A 19,481-nucleotide genomic window follows, 5' to 3' on the forward strand; every position below is an offset into this window, starting at 1 on the left:
ATCTGTCTGTCTCTATCTATCTATCTCTATCTATATATATCTTTCTATCTATCTAATCTGTCAGACTGTATATCTAGCTCTATCTATCTATCTATCTATCTATCTATCTATCTATCTATCTATCTACCTACCTATCATCTATCTATCTATCTAATCTGTCCGGCCGTCTGTCTATCTATAGCTATCTATCAAATCTGTCTGTCTGTCTATATCTATCTATCTATCTATCTATCTATCTATCTATCTATCTATCTATCTAATCTGTCCAGCTGTCTGTCTATCTATAGCTATCTATCTATCTATCTATCTAGCTATCTATCCATAAAATCTGTCTGTCTATATCTATCTATATATCTATCATCTATCTATCTATCTATCTATCTATCTATCTATCTATCTATCTATCTATCTGTCTGTCTATCTATCTTTGCAGGAGTAAAACATGCAGTTATATACAAGAAACAGCACAATAAAGCCCTATCAAAATAAAAAAAGCCCCCCCCCCAATAAAAAAAACCCTAGCCTAAACTAAACTGCCAATAGCCCTTAAATAGATCCCCATTGCCCTAAAAAGGGCATTTGGGTGGGCATTGCCCTTAAAAGGGCATTTAGCTCTTTTTTTTTCCACCAAACCCTAAGCTAAAAATAAAACCCACCCAATAAACCCTTAAAAAAACCTAACACTAACCCCCGAAGATCCACTTACAGTTTTTGAAGACCGGACATCCATCCTCCTCAAGCTGGGAGAAGTCTTCATCCAAGCGGGCAGAAGTCCTCAACGAAGCCGGGAGAAGTCTTTATCCAAGCGGCAAGAAGTAGTCCTCCAAGCAGGCAGAAGTCTTCATCCAGACGGCATCTTCTATCTTCATCCTTCCGACGAGGAGTGGCTCAATCTTCAAGACATCCGGCGTGGAGCATCCTCTTCTGTTGACGGCTACTGAAGAATGAAGGTTCCTTTAAGGGACGTCATCCAAGATGGTGTCCCTTGAATTCCAATTGGCTGATAGAATTCTATCAGCCAATCGGAATTAAAGGTGAAAAAATCCAATCAGCCAATAGGATTGAGCTTGCATTCTATTGACTGTTCCAATCAGCCAATAGAATGCGAGCTCAATCCTATTGGCTGATAGGATGTCTTGAAGATGGAGCCGCTCCACGTCGGAATGATGAAGATAGAAGATGCCGTCTGGATGAAGACTTCTGCCCGCCTGGAGGACCACTTCTTGCCACTTGGATGAAGACTTCTCCCGGCTTCGTTGAGGACTTCTGCCCGCTTGGATGAAGACTTCTCCCGGCTTGATGAGGATGACTGTCCGGTCTTCAAAAACTGTAAGTGGATCTTTGGGGGTTAGTGTTAGTTTTTTTTAAGGATTTATTGGGTGGGTTTTATTTTTAGCTTAGGGTTTGGGCAAAGAAAAAGAGCTAAATGCCCTTTTAAGGGCAATGCCCATCTAAATGCCCTTTTCAGGGCAATGGGGAGCTTAGGTTTTTTAGATAGGATTTTATTTGGGGGGTTTGGTTGTGTGGGTGGTGGGTTTTACTGTTGGGGGTTTGTTTGTATTTTTTTTTACAGGTAAAAGAGCTGATTTCTTTGGGGCAATGCCCCGCCAAAGGCCCTTTTAAGGGCTATTGGCAGTTTAGTTTAGGCTAGGGTTTTTTTTTATTTTGGGGGGCTTTTTTATATGGATAGGGCTATTAGATTAGGTGTAATTAGTTTAAATATTTGATCATTTTTATTTTATTTTGTGTAATTTAGTGTATTTTTTTGTAATTTAGTTAATTGTATTTAATTAATGTTATTGATTTAATTATAGTGTAAGGTTAGGTGTTAGTGTAAGACAGGTTAGGTTTTATTTTACAGGTAAATTTGTATTTATTTTAACTAGGTAGTTAGTAAATAGTTAATAACTATTTACTAACTAGTCTATCTAGTTAAAATAAATACAAACTTAGCTGTGAAATAAAAATAAAACCTAAGATAGCTACAATAGAACTATTAGTTATATTGTAGCTAGCTTAGGTTTTATTTTACAGGTAAGCATGTATTTAGTTTTAAATAGGAATTATTTAGGTATTAATTGTAATTTTATTTAGATTTATTTTAATTATGTTTAAGTTAGTGGTGTTAGGGTTACGTTAGGGTTAGATTTAGGGTTAGGTTTAGAGGTTAATAACTTTTGTATAGTAGCGGCGACATTGGGGCGGCAGATTAAGGGTTAATAAGTGTAGGTAGGTAGCAACGACATTGGGGCAGCAGATTAGGGGTTAAGTTTAGGTAGGTGGCGGTGACATTGGGGGCGGCAGATTAGGGTTTAATAAGTGTAATGTAGGTAGCGATGACATTGGGGCAGCAGATTAGGGGTTAATAAGTGTAATGTAGGTAGCAACGACATTGAGGGCAAAAGATTAGGGGTTAATAAGTGTAGATAGGTGGCGGCGACATTGGGGGCGGCAGATTAGGGTTTAATAAGTGTAATGTAGGTGGCTGCAATGTCGGGGGCGGCAGATTAGGGGTTATTAAGTATATTGTAGGTGTCGGCGATATCAGGGGCAGCAGATTAGGGGTGTTTAGACTCTGGGTTTATGTTAGGGTGTTAGCTTTACGCTCCATCATTGCAGGTGTTAGGCATTTTTTTAGCCGGCTCTCCCCATTGATGTCTATGGGGAAATCATGCACAAACACATAAAATTAGCTCAAGGCAGCGCTGGTATTTGTGTGCGGTATGGAGCTCAACGCTGCTATATTGCCTGCTAACGTCGGGTTTTTGCAAACCTGTAATAGCAGTGCCAGGGCCGGATTGGCCTACCAGGATACCAGGAGATTTCCCGGTGGGCTGCAGCAGTTGGGGCTGGGAAGCTACAATTTAAAGGCTGCAATTGGGTTGTAGGGTGCTTATATAACAACAATCTGGCATATTTATTTAATGCAAAGTAATATAATTTAATTCTGAAAAAAATATTAGGGAAGGAGTATCCCAGTAATCATCTTTAAGAAAAATGGGGCCTGTGAATTCTACCGACTCAACGGAAAATAGGGCTGGTCTTCATATTTTTCCAGGGCTGCTTTTTATTCCCAGTCCGGCCCTGAGCAGTGCTATACTGAGGTGAACGGTGACAATAACGTGCAAGTTAGTACCGAGCCGCTCATAGCACAAAACTCATACGGCTAGATTTGGAGTTTTGTCGGTAACGACCCGCGTAGCTAACGCCGGCTTTTTTCTGGCCGCACCATAAAAATAACTCTGGTATTGAGAGTCCACAAAAAGGCTGCGTTAGGCTCCAAAAAAGGAGCGTAGAGCATTTTTAACGCAGCTTCAACTCTCGATACCAGAGTTGCTTACGCAAGCGGCCAGCCTCAAAAACGTGCTCGTGCACGATTCCCCCATAGGAAACAATGGGGCTGTTTGAGCTGAAAAAAAACCTAACACCTGCAAAAAAGCCGCGTTCAGCTCCTAACGCAGCTCCATTGTTTGCTATGGGGAAACACTTCCTACGTCTGCACCTAACACCCTAACATGTACCCCGAGTCTAAACACCCCTAGCCTTACACTTATTAACCCCTAATCTGCCGCCCCCACTATCGCTGACCCCTGCATATTATTTTTAACCCCTAATCTGCCGCTCCGTAAACCGCCGCTACTTACATTATCCTTATGTACCCCTAATCTGCTGCCCCTAACATCGCCGAACCCTATATTATATTTATTAACCCCTAATCTGCCCCCCTCAACGTCGCCTCCACCTGCCTACACTTATTAACCCCTAATCTGCCGAGCGGACCTGAGCGCTACTATAATAAAGTTATTAACCCCTAATCCGCATCACTAACCCTATAATAAATAGTATTAACCCCTAATCTGCCCTCCCTAACATCGCCGACACCTAACTTCAAACATTAACCCCTAATCTGCCGACCGGAGCTCACAGCTACTCTAATAAATGTATTAACCCCTAAAGCTAAGTCTAACCCTAACACTAACACCCCCCTAAATTAAATATAATTTTAATCTAATGAAATTAATTAACTCTTATTAAATAAATTATTCCTATTTAAAGCTAAATACTTACCTGTAAAATAAATCCTAATATAGCTACAATATAAATTATAATTACATTGTAGCTATTTTAGGATTAATATTTATTTTACAGGCAACTTTGTAATTATTTTAACCAGGTACAATAGCTATTAAATAGTTAAGAACTATTTAATAGTTACCTAGTTAAAATAATAACAAAATTACCTGTAAAATAAATCCTAACCTAAGTTACAATTAAACCTAACACTATACTATCATTAAATTAATTAAATAAAATACCTACAATTACCTACAATTAAACCTAACACTACACTATCAATAAATAAATTAAATACAATTCCTACAAATAACTACAATGAAATAAACTAACTAAAGTACAAAAAATAAAAAAGAACTAAGTTACAAAAAATAAAAAAATATTTACAAACATAAGAAAAATATTACAACAATTTTAACAAAGACCCCCAAAATAACAAAATGCCCTACCCTATTCTAAATTACTACATTTCAAAGCTCTTTTACCTTACCAGCCCTGAACAGGGCCCTTTGCGGGGCATGCCCCAAGAAATTCAGCTCTTTTGCCTGTAAAAAAAACCATACAATACCCCCCCCCCAACATTACAACCCACCACCCACATACCCCTAATCTAACCCAAACCCCCCTTAAATAAACCTAACACTAAGCCCCTGAAGATCTTCCTACCTTGTCTTCACCCTACCAGGTTCACCGATCCGTCCTGAAGAGCTCCTCCGATGTCCTGATCCAAGCCCAAGCGGGGGGCTGAAGAGGTCCATGATCCGGCTGAAGTCTTCATCCAAGCGGGAGCTGAAGAGGTCCATGATCCGGATGAAGTCTTCATCCAAGCGGGAGCTGAAGAGGTCCATGATCCGGATGAAGTCTTCTATCAACGGCATCTTCAATCTTCTTTCTTCCGGATCCATCTTGCAGACCTCCGACACGGAACATCCTCTTCTCCCGACGCCTACTAGCCGAATGACGGTTCCTTTAAGGGACGTCATCCAAGATGGCGTCCCTCGAATTCCGATTGGCTGATAGGATTCTATCAGCCAATCGGAATTAAGGTAGGAATATTCTGATTGGCTGATGGAATCAGCCAATCAGAATCAAGTTCAATCCGATTGGCTGATTCGATCAGCCAATCAGATTGAGCTTGCATTCTATTGGCTGTTCCGATCAGCCAATACAATGCAAGCTCAATCTGATTGGCTGATTGGATCAGCCAATTGGATTGATCTTGATTCTGATTGGCTGATTCCATCAGCCAATCAGTATATTCCTACCTTAATTCCGATTGGCTGATAGAATCCTATCAGCCAATCGGAATTCGAGGGACGCCATCTTGGATGACGTCCCTTAAAGGAACCGTCATTCGGCTAGTCGGCGTCGGGAGAAGAGGATGTTCCGCGTCGGAGGTCTGCAAGATGGATCCGGAAGAAAGAAGATTGAAGATGCCGTTGATAGAAGACTTCATCCGGATCATGGACCTCTTCAGCTCCCGCTTGGATGAAGACTTCATCTGGATCATGGACCTCTTCAGCTCCCGCTTGGATGAAGACTTCAGCCGGATCATGGACCTCTTCAGCCCCCCGCTTGGGCTTGGATCAGGACATCGGAGGAGCTCTTCAGGACGGATCGGTGAACCTGGTATGGTGAAGACAAGGTAGAAAGATCTTCAGGGGCTTAGTGTTAGGCTTATTTAAGGGAGGTTTGGGTTAGATTAGGGGTATGTGGGTGGTGGGTTGTAATGTTGGGGGGGGTATTGTATGGTTTTTTTTACAGGCAAAAGAGCTGAATTTCTTGGGGCATGCCCCGCAAAGGGCTCTGTTCAGGGCTGGTAAGGTAAAAGAGCTTTGAACTTTTTTAATTTAGAATAGGGTAGGGCATTTTGTTATTTTGTGGGTCTTTGTTATTTTATTAGGGGGCTTAGAGTAGGTGTAATTAGTTTAAAATTGTTGTAATATTTTTCTTATGTTTGTAAATATTTTTTTATTTTTTGTAACTTAGTTCTTTTTTATTTTTTGTACTTTAGATTTATTTCATTGTAGTTATTTGTAGGTATTGTATTTAATTTATTTATTGATAGTGTAGTGTTAGGTTTAATTGTAGATAATTGTAGGTATTTTATTTAATTAATTTATTGATAGTGTAGTGGTAGGTTTAATTGTAGATAATTATAGGTATTTTATTTAATTAATTTATTGATAGTGTAGTGGTAGGTTTAATTGTAGCTTAGGTTAGGATTTATTTTACAGGTAAATTTGTAATTATTTTAACTATTTTAGCTATTAAATAGTTCTTAACTATTAAATAGCTATTGTACCTGGTTAAAATAATTACAAAGTTGCCTGTAAAATAAATATTAATCCTAAAATAGCTACAATGTAATTATTCGTTATATTGTAGCTATATTAGGGTTTATTTTACAGGTAAGTATTTAGCTTTAAATAGGAATAATTTATTTAATAAGAGTTAATTAATTTCGTTAGATTAAAATTATATTTAATTTAGGGGGGTGTTAGTGTTAGGGTTAGACTTAGCTTTAGGGGTTAATACATTTATTAGAATAGCGGTGAGCTCCGGTCGGCAGATTAGGGGTTAATAATTGAAGTTAGGTGTTGGCGATGTTAGGGAGGGCAGATTAGGGGTTAATACTATTTATTATAGGGTTAGTGAGGCGGATTAGGGGTTAATAACTTTATAATAGTAGCGGTGCGGTCCGCTCGGCAGATTAGGGGTTAATAAGTGTAGGCAGGTGGAGGCGAAGTTGTGGGGGGCAGATTAGGGGTTAATAAATATAATATAGGGGTCGGCGGTGTTAGGGGCAGCAGATTAGGGGTACATAGCTATAATATAGGTGGCGGCGCTTTGCAGTCGGCAGATTAGGGGTTAATTATTGTAGGTAGCTGGCGGCGACGTTGTGGGGGGCAGATTAGGGGTTAATAAATATAATACAGGGGTCGGCGGTGTTAGGGGCAGCAGATTAGGGGTACATAAGTATAACGTAGGTGGCGGTCGGCAGATTAGGGGTTAAAAAAATTTAATCGAGTGGCGGCGATGTGGGGGGGCCTCGGTTTAGGGGTACATAGGTAGTTTATGGGTGTTAGTGTACTTTAGAGTACAGTAGTTAAGAGCTTTATGAACCGGCGTTAGCCCAGAAAGCTCTTAACTACTGACTTTTTTCCTGCGGCTGGAGTTTTGTCGTTAGATGTCTAACGCTCACTTCAGACACGACTCTAAATACCGGAGTTAGAAAGATCCCATTGAAAAGATAGGATACGCAATTGAAGTAAGGGGATCTGCGGTATGGAAAAGTCGCGGCTGAAAAGTGAGCGTTAGACCCTATTTTGAGTGACTCCAAATACCGGAGTTAGCCTAAAACCAGCGTTAGGAGCCTCTAACGCTGGTTTTCACGGCTAACGCCAAACTCCAAATCTAGGCCATAATTTGGCCGTCAGTTTTCACATGTGCAGTTGAGACACTGATGTAGAATGCCCTTATCCCCTTAAGGTGGTTTAGCATTGATTCATCTTCATTACAATTGGCAAGAATGATTGATGCAAAACTAATAATCCACACTTAAGAAATATGTGACTGCTGAGAATCTTGGGGGGGGGTGAAGTAAACAAAAGCTTACATAAATTGCCTAAAAGTATTAAAGGGACAGTCTAGTATAAATTAAACTTTCATTATTAAGATAGGACTTTTAATATTAATCAACTTTCCAATTTACTTTTATCATCAAATTTGCTTTTTTCTCTTGGTATTCTTAGTTTAAACTAAACATAGGTAGGCTCATATGCTGATTTCTAAGCCTTTGAGGGCTGCCTCTTATCACATGCTTTTTAAATCTCTTTTCAACACAAAGAGACAGAAAGTACACGTGGGCCATATAGATAACACTGTGTTCAGGCACTGGGGGTTATTTAAGATTTAGCACAACACAATGCTAACTGCAAGACAATAGATAATAAACAGTCACAGTCATGTGATCAGGGGGCTGGAAGAAGGTTCCTAGATACAAGGTAATCACAGAGGTAAAAAGTGTATTAATATAACTGTGTTGGTTATGCAAAACTGGGGAATGGGTAATAAAGGGATTATCTATCTTTTAAAACGATAACAATTCTATGGTAGACTGTCCCTTTAATCCAAACCTCCCTGGGTGAAAGTGAAAGACATAGAATTTTTAGATGTATTTTACAGCAAAAGGAAGTGTGGTGGTAATTAGTACCAGCAGCACAATAAATAATGAATGTATATTGCAAATAATGTTTCACTTGCAATAATGAAACATTTTATACATTGTTGAAATGTCAAGTTTAATGGTCCTTTAAATACAAGCGGGTCAGTGAAAGAATAACTAATTCACCTGACCTGAAGAACAGAACAAGAGGTCCTGACCCAAAGAACAGAACAAGAGGCCCTTGACAATTGGAGCTATCAAACACTGCTCTAAACCGTTTATTATCTGACATATCCCTAAATCCAAACTACTACTTATAATTCCCTCCCTTGCTCACTGTAACCCACCCTTCTATGGGTTTGAGTCCATAAGCTACAGAAGTTGTCGATAGCTAAAAGTAGTTTAGTACCAGGTTTCCATTTGAATATTTTGTGCAGGGTGTGTAGTCGCTCTTTTCATGCAGGCTTAACTTAAAGTGAATGTAACCTCAACAGTGTCGCTTATTGCCATATTATCACTCAACAATTTAGGTGGACCTTAATTCATCATTTTTTTGTGTGTACTTGCTAATCCCAAATATATACCTTTTTATGTCATTTTTGGAGCCGAGATTCCTCCACCCGCCATTTGGTCCCTCTATTTGGAAATAATTGACAATAGCGATTGCCAATCCGTTTTTTTACCCCGTGGTGTTCAACCCCTTTTTGGCAACGTCATGCGCTTATTCTGCGCATGCGTTAGCTTCTAATCCCCAGCTTCATTAAGTGATGCGTGTCCACGAGATGCGCATGCTCTGTAACACCTTCAATTTCAGACTCTATCAGCGGTATACAGTGAAGGCTACTGTGTATTGTACAGTATTGTACAGTGCTGCTAAGGGTACTGTGATTAGATGAATACATATTTTTCGGCTGCATTCGCTATCACAATAGTATTCAATTAATGGATACATTCATTGAATACTATATAGCACTTTGAGGAGGTCGGATGTTAACGCATGCGCAACCTGTCTATCTTACTTTCACGCTTGCGCACATTAAGTATTTAGTTTTTAAACGCATGCACAGTTTAAGTACAAATGTTTTTCACGCATGCGCAAAGTAAGGGCATCACGGGTGCGCGCATCAGAGATACATATAGAGTAGGTGGGACCACTCTATACGTCACTCTCTGCAAAACAAGGAAGTGCCTTATGGGAGGAGTTGTGGCTCAAAAAACGGAGCGAAGTTAGTAATTAAAATATATTATAAATTATTATTTTATTTTTTTTAAAGTTCACGGTTTGAATCAATATGTGTAATATAAGTATTAGGAGCCTTGAGTAGTTTGTAAAGTGACATTCACTTTAACGTTGTGTTAACGCTTCTCGAAAATCAGGCCATCACAAGTTTGTTGCTATGGTTACCCAAACTTAGATTATAAAGTTTACCTGTGACTCGGTACAGAGGGGAAGACACGGTAGGTAGTTGCATTATTAGGAGTTTGGTATTTTTTTGAGTAAAGTGATTTAGTCACCTAATAAATAAAGAATTTAAAGAATTTATTTAAAATTAAGATCAGCCATTTGTTTTTAGTTTGAATTTATTTTATGTGCTTGGTTATAACTTTGAATATTTATTGAAATATAATTGAGAACATAACGCCAGCCTGCCTGGTGCAGCACTAAATATAACATAATAATACATGTAAAAAGAGAAAAGCTTGCATTGTTTGCAGACTTTTACACCTAAATAGAAAAGAGAAATCTTATTATTCATCTTTTACAGCTAGTTCAGTTTGAGACCTTATCGTCAGCTTCTGACAGTATTTTACCTGTTTGCATGTTCAATTGAAACCGGGTGTAATTTGTGCTATGATGCTTCAATTATTTTCTATGGAACGCATAATTGTTTTCTGGATGCCGGTGTTCTGTACTATTTCCCTACCTTGTTATGTTGTCCTACTTACGTAACACATATGGCCAAGCCTACATCTAGTTAGAGAACTTTCATATCCACCATATTTGTTTCAAAAGGAGGCTGATGTTTAAATAGGGATCATATTCTGTATACTTTTCCTACCACCTTATATATCGCTGTTTTGAGTGCAGATCTTGCTCAAACATAAATAATTAAAACAATTAGCATATGTTCATACCCAGGCTGTTAAAACATTGCATACAATGTTACAATGCCATAGTTTTACGCGTGGAAGAAAAATGTATCCTCTTGAAAAGTCTTCCCTTTTTGTCCCATCATTTCAGAAACTAGTTTACTACAGATGTGCAGAAAAACTCTCCTATATACTGCAGATATGCAAAGAAGATCTCCTATAAACTAGCTTACTACAGAGGTGCAAAGAAGATCTCCTATAAACTAGCTTACTACAGATGTGCAAAAAAGCTCTTTATAAACTAGCTTACTGCAGATGTGCAGAGAGGATCGCCTATAAAGAAGCCTACAACAGATGTGCAGAGAAGATCACCTATAAACTAGCTTACTACAGATGTGTACAGAAGATCACCTATAAACTAGCTTACTGCAGATATGCACAGAAGATCTCCTATAAACTAGCTTACTACAGATGTGCAGAAAAGCTCTTTTATAAACTAGCTTACTGCAGATGTGCAGAGAAGACCACCTATAAACTAGCTTACTGCAGATATGCACAGAAGATCTCCTATAAACTAACTTACTACAGATGTGTACAGAAGATCTCTTATAAACTAGCTTACTGCAGATATGCACAGAAGATCACCTATAAAGAAGCTTAGAACAGATGTGCAGAGAAGATCACCTATAAACTAGCTTACTGCAGATATGCACAGAAGATCTATAAACTAGCTTACTGCAGTCTGCAGATATGCACAGAAGATCTCCTATAAACTAGCTTACTGCAGATATGCACAGAAGATCTCCTATAAACTAGCTTACTACAGATGTGTACAGAAGATCACCTATAAACTAGCTTACTACAGATGTGTACAGAAGATCTCCTATAAACTAGCTTACTGCAGATATGCACAGAAGATCTCCTATAAACTAGCTTACTACAGATGTGTACGGAAGATCTCCTAATAGCTTATTATTATTATTATTATTATTATTATTATTATTATACTTTATTTATGAAGCGCCAACATATTCTGCAGTGCTGTCCATGGATACAATTTATTTAAATAAAACATTATAAAACTAGTACCAGAGAGGACAAAATTTACAAACACATACAGGAGGAATTGAGGGCCCTAGTCCCATGGGAACTTACAATCTAGAAAGGTAGAAGGTTGAGAAATAGGTGAGAACTGCAAGATTGAGAAAGATGTTAATACAGAGTTAGATGAGGGAAATGTTAGGTAAGTGAAGTTAATTTATTACTGAGTTGGGTGGTAGACTTGTCTAAACAGAAACGTTTTCAGAGAGTATTTAACGGAAGAAATATTTGGGCAAAGCCTGACAGCACGTGGGAGAGTGTTCCAGAGGGTAGGTACTGCATGACAGAAGTCCTGCAGTCTAGCATGAGGTGATAGTGACAGATGCAAGGAGCAGGTCATTGTTGGATCTTAGTGGGCGGGCTGGAGTATACTTGTTGATTGGAGAGGATAGGTAGAGGGGAGCAGTGTTGGTGAGTGCTTTGTGTGCAAGGGTGAGAATTTTGAATTTAATTCTGCTGTGAATGGGGAGTCAATGAAGGGACTCGCAGAGAGGTGCAGCAGATACAGAGCGACGGGAAATGTGGATCAGTTTGGCAGAGGCATTTATGATGGATTGAAGTGGGGAGAGGCGGGAAAGAGGAAGGCCAGTAAGTAGGTTATTGCAGTAGTCAAGTCGGGAGATAACAAGGGAGTGGATTATTTACTTTGTGGTGTTAGCGCACAGAAAAGGTTGAATCTTGGAAATATTGCGTAGATGGTTGCGGCAGGATGTAGAAAGTGATTGGATATGGGGGACGAAAGATAGATTTGAGTCAAGTGCAACTCAGAGGCAGCGGACTTGGGGCGAATGGTGATGCCGTCAACAGGGATAGAGAAGTCACAAGTCGGCATAGAGCTTGAGGGGGGATAAGAAGGAGCTCATTCTTGGACATGTTAATCTTTAGGTGGTGAGAGGCCATCCAGGAAGAAATACCAGATAAGGTGCGTCAGCATAGAGGTGACATTTGAAGCCATAACTGTTGATAAGTTTACCCAGTGAAGAAGTATAAATGGAGAAGAGTAGAGGACCCAGAACAGATCTTCGAGGTACTCCAACAGACAGAGGCATTGTAGAGGAGGAGTCACCGGCAAATTACACAGAAAAAGACCTGTGAGAAAAATAGGAGTGAATCCAGGAAAGAGCAGTGTCACAGAGGCCAAAAGATCTTAGGGTGTGTAGGAGGAGGGGGTGGTCAACTGTGTCAAAGGCAGCTGAGCGGTAAATTAAGATGAGTATAGAGTAGTGGCGAATATTTTTAGCAGGCAGAAGATCGTTAGTAACCTTGGTAAGGGCAGTCTCAGTTGAGTGTTTGGGACGGAATCCGGATTGCAGGGGGTCAAGCAAGGAGTTGGCGGAAAGGAAGTGGGTTAGGCGATTGTAAACTAGTTTTTCAAGGAGTTTTGATGTTAATGGAATTAGTGATATGGGGCGGTAGCTTTCAGGAGAATTAGGGTCGAGGGAGGGTTTTTTGAGTATGGTAGTGACTTTTGCATGTTTGAAAGAAGATGGGAATGAGCTTACTAAAGATGTGCAGAGAAGATCTCATATAAACTAGCTTACTGCAGATGTGTACAGAAGATTTCCTATATAATAACTTACTAAAGATGTACAGAGCAGATCTCCTATAAACACTACACATATGCAGAGAAGATCTCCTACAAGCTAGCTTACTGCAAATGTGCTGAGAAGATCACCTATAAACTAACTTACTACAGATATCCAGAGAATATCTCCTATAAACTAGCTTACTATAGATATACAGAGAAGATCTTTAAACTAGCTTACTACTGATATGCAGAGAAGATATATAAACTAGCTTACTACTGATATGCAGAGAACATCTATAAACTATCTTACTACATATGTGCAGAGAATATCACCTATAAACTAACTTACTACAGATATGCAGAGAAGATCTATAAACTAACTTAATACTGATATGCAGAGAATATCTATAAACTAACTTACTACTTATATGCAGAGAATATCTATAAACTAACTTACTACTTATATACAGAGAAGATCTATAAACTAGCTTACTACTGATATGCAGAGAACATCTATAAACTAGCTTACTACTGATATGCAGAGAAGATATATAAACTAGCTTACTACTGATATGCAGAGAACATCTATAAACTATCTTACTACATATGAGCAGAGAATATCACCTATAAACTAACTTACTACAGATATGCAGAGAATATCTATAAACTAACTTACTACTGATATGCAGAGAATATCTATAAACTAACTTACTACTGATATGCAGAGAAGATCTATAAACTAGCTTACTACAGATATGCAGAGATCTATAAACTAGCTTACTACAGATATGCAGAGAAGATCTATAAACTAGCTTACTACTGATATGCAGAGAATATCTATAAACTAACTTACTACTGATATGGAGATAATATCTATAAACTAACTTACTACTGATATGCAGAGAAGATCTATAAACTAGCTTACTACAGATATGCAGAGATCTATAAACTAGCTTACTACAGATATGCAGAGAAGATCTATAAACTAGCTTACTACTGATATGCAGAGAAGATATATAAACTAGCTTACTGCTGATATGCAGAGAACATCTATAAACTATCTTACTACATATGTGCAGAGAATATCACCTATAAACTAACTTACTACAGATATGCAGAGAAGATCTATAAACTAACTTACTACTGATATGCAGAGAATATCTATAAACTAACTTACTACTTATATGCAGAGAATATCTATAAACTAACTTACTACTTATATACAGAGAAGATCTATAAACTAGCTTACTACTGATATGCAGAGAAGATATATAAACTAGCTTACTACTGATATGCAGAGAACATCTATAAACTATCTTACTACATATGAGCAGAGAATATCACCTATAAACTAACTTACTACAGATATGCAGAGAAGATCTATAAACTAACTTACTACTGATATGCAGAGAATATCTATAAACTAACCTACTACTGATATGCAGAGAATATCTATAAACTAACTTACTACTGATATGCAGAGAAGATCTATAAACTAGCTTACTACATATATGCAGAGATCTATAAACTAGCTTACTACAGATATACACAGAAGATCTATAAACTAGCTTACTACTGATATGCAGAGAATATCTATAAACTAACTTACTAATGATATGCAGAGAAGATCTATAAACTAGCTTACTACAGATATGCAGAGATCTATAAACTAGCTTACTACAGATATGCAGAGAAGATCTATAAACTAACTTACTATTGATATGCAGTGAACATCTATAAACTAGCTTACTACAGATTTGCAAAGAGCATCTGCTATAAATGAACTTACTACAGATATGCAAAGAACATCTGCTGTAAACTAGCTTACTACAGATTTGCAAAGAACATCTCCTATAAACTAGCTTACTGCAGATATGCACAGAAGATCTCCTATAAACTAGCTTACTACAGATGTGTATGGAAGATCTCCTAATAGCTTATTATTATTATTATTATACTTTATTTATGAAGCGCCAACATATTCTGCAGTGCTGTCCATGGATACAATTCATTTAAATAAAACAATATAAAACTAGTAAGAGAGAGGACAAAATTTACAAACACATACAGGAGGAATTGAGGGCCCTAGCCCCATGGGAACTTACAATCTAGAAAGGTAGGAGGTTGAGAAATAGGAGGTGAGGACTGCAAGATTGAGAAAGATGTTAATACAGAGTTAGATGAGGGAAATGTTAGGCAAGTGAAGTTAATTTATTACTGAGTTGGGTGGTAGACTTCTCTAAACAGAAAAGTCTTCATAGAGTATTTAAAGGAAGAAAGATTTGGGCAAAGCCTGACAGCATGAGGGAGAGTGTTCCAGAGGGTAGGTGCTGCACGACAGAAGTCCTGCAGTCTAGCATGAGAAGAGGTGATAGTGACAGATGCAAGGAGCAGGTCATTGTTGGATCTTAGTGGGCGGGCTGGAGTATACTTGTTGATTGGAGAGGATAGGTAGAGGGGAGCAGTGTTGGTGAGTGCTTTGTGTGCAAGGGTGAGAATTTTGAATTTAATTCTGCTGTGAATGGGGAGTCAATGAAGGGACTCGCAGAGAGGTGCAGCAGATACAGAGCGACGGGAAATGTGGATCAGTCTGGCAGAGGCATTTAGGATAGATTCAAGGGGGGAGAGGCGGGAAAGAGGAAGGCCAGTAAGTAGGTTATTGCAGTAGTCAAGTCGGGAGTTAACAAGGGAGTGGATTATTTGCTTTGTGGTGTTAGCGCACAGAAAAGGTTGAATCTTGGAAATATTGCGTAGATGGTTGCGGCAGGATGTAGAAAGTGATTGGATATGGGGGACGAAAGATAGATTTGAGTAAAGTGCAACTCAGAGGTAGCGGACTTGGGGCGATGGGGACATGGTGATGCCGTCAACAGGGATAGAGAAGTCACAAGTCGGCATAGAGCTTGAGGGGAGGGGGCATAAGAAGGAGCTCATTCTTGGACATGTTAATCTTTAGGTGGTGAGAGGCCATCCAGGAAGAAATACCAGATAAGCAGTCGCTGACATGAGAAAGGACAGAGGGAGAGAGAGCAGGGGTGGAGAGGTAGATCTGGGTGTCGTCAGCATAGAGATGATATTTGAAGCCATAACTGTTGATAAGTTTACCCAGCGAAGAAGTATAAATGGAGAAGAGTAGAGGACCCAGAACCGATCCTTGAGGTACTCCAACAGACAGAGGCATTGGAGAGGAGGAGTCGCCGGCAAATGACACAGAAAAAGACCTGTGAGAAAGATAGGAGTGAATCCAGGAAAGAGCAGTGTCACAGAGGCCAAAAGAGCTAAGGGTCTGTAGGAGGAGGGGGTGGTCAACTGTGTCGAAGGCAGCTGAGTGGTAAATTAAGATGAGTATAGAGTAGTGGCCAATATTTTTAGCAGAGAGAAGATAGTTAGTAACCTTCGTAAGGGTAGTCTCATTTGAGTGTTTGGGACGGAATCCGGATTGCAGGGAATCATGCAAGGAGTTGGTGGAAAGGAAGTGGGTTAGGCGATTGTAAACTACTTTTTCAAGGAGTTTTGATGTTAATGGAATTAGTGATATGGGGCAGTAGCTTTCAGGAGAATTAGGGTCAAGGGAGGGTTTTTTGAGTATGGGAGTGACTTATGCGTTTTTGAAAGAAGATGGGAATGAGCTTACTAAAGATGTGTAGAGAAGAGCTCCTATAAACTAGCTTACTGCAGATGTGTACAGAAGATTTCCTATATAATAGCTACTGATATGCAGAGATCTCCTATAAACTAACTTACTACAGATATGCAGAGATCTATAAACTAACTTACTATTGATATGCAGAGAAGATCTATAAACTAGCTTACTACTGATATGCAGAGAAGAACTCCTATAAACTAGCTCACTACAGATTTGCAAAGAGCATCTGCTATAAATGAACTTACTACAGATATGCAAAGAACATCTATAAACTAGCTTACTACTGATATGCAGAGAAGATCTCCTATAAACTAGCTTACTACAGATATGCAGAGAAGATCTATAAACTAGCTTACTACAGATGTGCAGAGAAGATCTCCTATAAACTAACTTACTACAGATATGCAGAGAAGATCTCCTATAAACTAACTTAATGCAGATATGCAGAGAAGATCTATAAACTAGCTTACTACAGATGTGCAGAGAAGATCTCCTATAAACTAACGTAATGCAGATATTTAGAGAAGATCTATAAACTAGCAGATGTGCAGAGAAGATCTCCTATAAACTAAGTTACTTCTCATATGCAGAGATCTCCTATAAACTAACTTACCACAGATATGCAGAGATCTCCTATAAACTAACTTACTACAGATATGCAGAGATCTCATATACCCTAGCTTAATACAGATGTGCAAAGAACATCTATAAACTAGCTTACTGCAGATATGCACAGAAGATCTCATATAACGTAGCTTACTACAGATGTGCAGAGTACATCTATAAACTAGCTTACTGTAGATATACACAGAAGCTATCTTTTAAACTAGCTTACTACAGATGTGTACAGATCTCCTATATAATAGCTTACTAAAAATGTGCTTACTACAGATTTGCAAAGAACATCTGCTATAAAGTAGCTAACTACAGATGTGCAGAGAAGATCTCCTATAAACTAACTTACTACAGATGTGCAGAGAAGATCTTCCTATAAATTAGTTTACTACGGATGTGCACAGAAGCTATCTTTTAAACTAGCTTACTACAGATGTGTACAGATCTCCTATATAATAGCTTACTAAAAATGGGCTTACTACAGATTTGCAAAGAACATCTGCTATAAACTAGCTAACTACAGATGTGCAGAGAAGATCTATAAACTAACTTACTACAGATGTGCAGAGAAGATCTTCCTATAAATTAGTTTACTACGGATGTGCACAGAAGCTATCTTATAAACTAGCTTACTACAGATATGCAGAGAAGATCTATAAACTAGCTCACTACATATATGCAGAGAATATCATCTATAAACTAGCTTACTACAGATATGCAGAGAAGATCTATAAACTAGCTCACTACATATATGCAGAGAATATCATCTATAAACTAGCTTACTACAGATATGCAGAGAAGATCTATAAACTAGCTTACTACTGATATGCAGAGAAGATCTATAAACTAGCTTACTACAGATGTGCAGAGAAGATCTAGATATTTAGAGAAGATCTATAAACTAGCAGATGTGCAGAGAAGATCTCCTATAAACTAAGTTACTTCTCATATGCAGAGATCTCCTATAAACTAACTTACCACAGATATGCAGAGATCTCCTATAAACTAACTTACTACAGATATGCAGAGATCTCATATACCCTAGCTTAATACAGATGTGCAAAGAACATCTATAAACTAGCTTACTGCAGATATGCACAGAAGATCTCATATAACGTAGATTACTACAGATGTGCAGAGTACATCTATAAACTAGCTTACTGTAGATATACACAGAAGCTATCTTTTAAACTAGCTTACTACAGATGTGTACAGATCTCCTATATAATAGCTTACTAAAAATGTGCTTACTACAGATTTGCAAAGAACATCTGCTATAAACTAGCTAACTACAGATGTGCAGAGAAGATCTCCTATAAACTAACTTACTACAGATGTGCAGAGAAGATCTTCCTATAAATTAGTTTACTACGGATGTGCACAGAAGCTATCTTATAAACTAGCTTACTACAGATGTGCAGAGAAGATCTCCTATAAACTAACTTACTACAGATATGCAGAGAAGATCTATAAACTAGCTCACTAAATATATGCAGAGAATATCATCTATAAACTAGCTTACTACAGATATGCAGAGAAGATCTCTGAACTAGCTTACTAATGATATGCAGAGAAGATCTATAAACTAGCTTACTACTGATATGCAGAGATCTCCTATAAACTAACTTACTACAGATATGCAGAGATCTATAAACTAACTTACTATTGATATGCAGAGAAGATCTATAAACTAGCTTACTACTGATATGCAGAGAAGAACTCCTATAAACTAGCTCACTACAGATTTGCAAAGAGCATCTGCTATAAATGAACTTACTACAGATATGCAAAGAACATCTATAAACTAGCTTACTACTGATATGCAGAGAAGATCTCCTATAAACTAGCTTACTACAGATATGCAGAGAACATCTATAAAATAGCTTACTACAGATTTGCAAAGAGCATCTGCTATAAATGAACTTACTACAGATATGCAAAGAACATCTGCTATAAACTAGCTTACTACAGATTTGCAAAGAACATCTGCTATAAACTAGCTAACTACAGATGTGCAGAGATCTCCTATAAACTATCTTACTACAGATGTGTACAGAAGATATCTTATAAATTAGCTTACTGCATGCAGATGTGTACAGATGATCTCCTATAAACTAGCTTACTACAGATACTCAGAGAAAATCTCCTAGAAACCAGCTTACTAAAGATGTGCAGAAAAAGTTCTTTTATAAACTAGCTTACTGCAGATGTGCAGATATCTCCTATAAAGAAGCTTACTACAGATGTGTACAGAACAT

General features: G+C 38.2%; 1 protein-coding gene across 1 annotated transcript in view; it reads right to left on the reverse strand.

Annotated features, from left to right (window-relative positions):
• PKP3 (plakophilin 3) overlaps nt 1-19,481 on the reverse strand; it is a 134,668-nt gene that overhangs the window by 101,107 nt on the left and 14,080 nt on the right. The window lies entirely within an intron of this gene.

This window comes from Bombina bombina, chromosome 7 (genome assembly GCF_027579735.1).
Source record: "Bombina bombina isolate aBomBom1 chromosome 7, aBomBom1.pri, whole genome shotgun sequence".
Taxonomy (NCBI): Eukaryota; Metazoa; Chordata; class Amphibia; order Anura; family Bombinatoridae; genus Bombina; species Bombina bombina.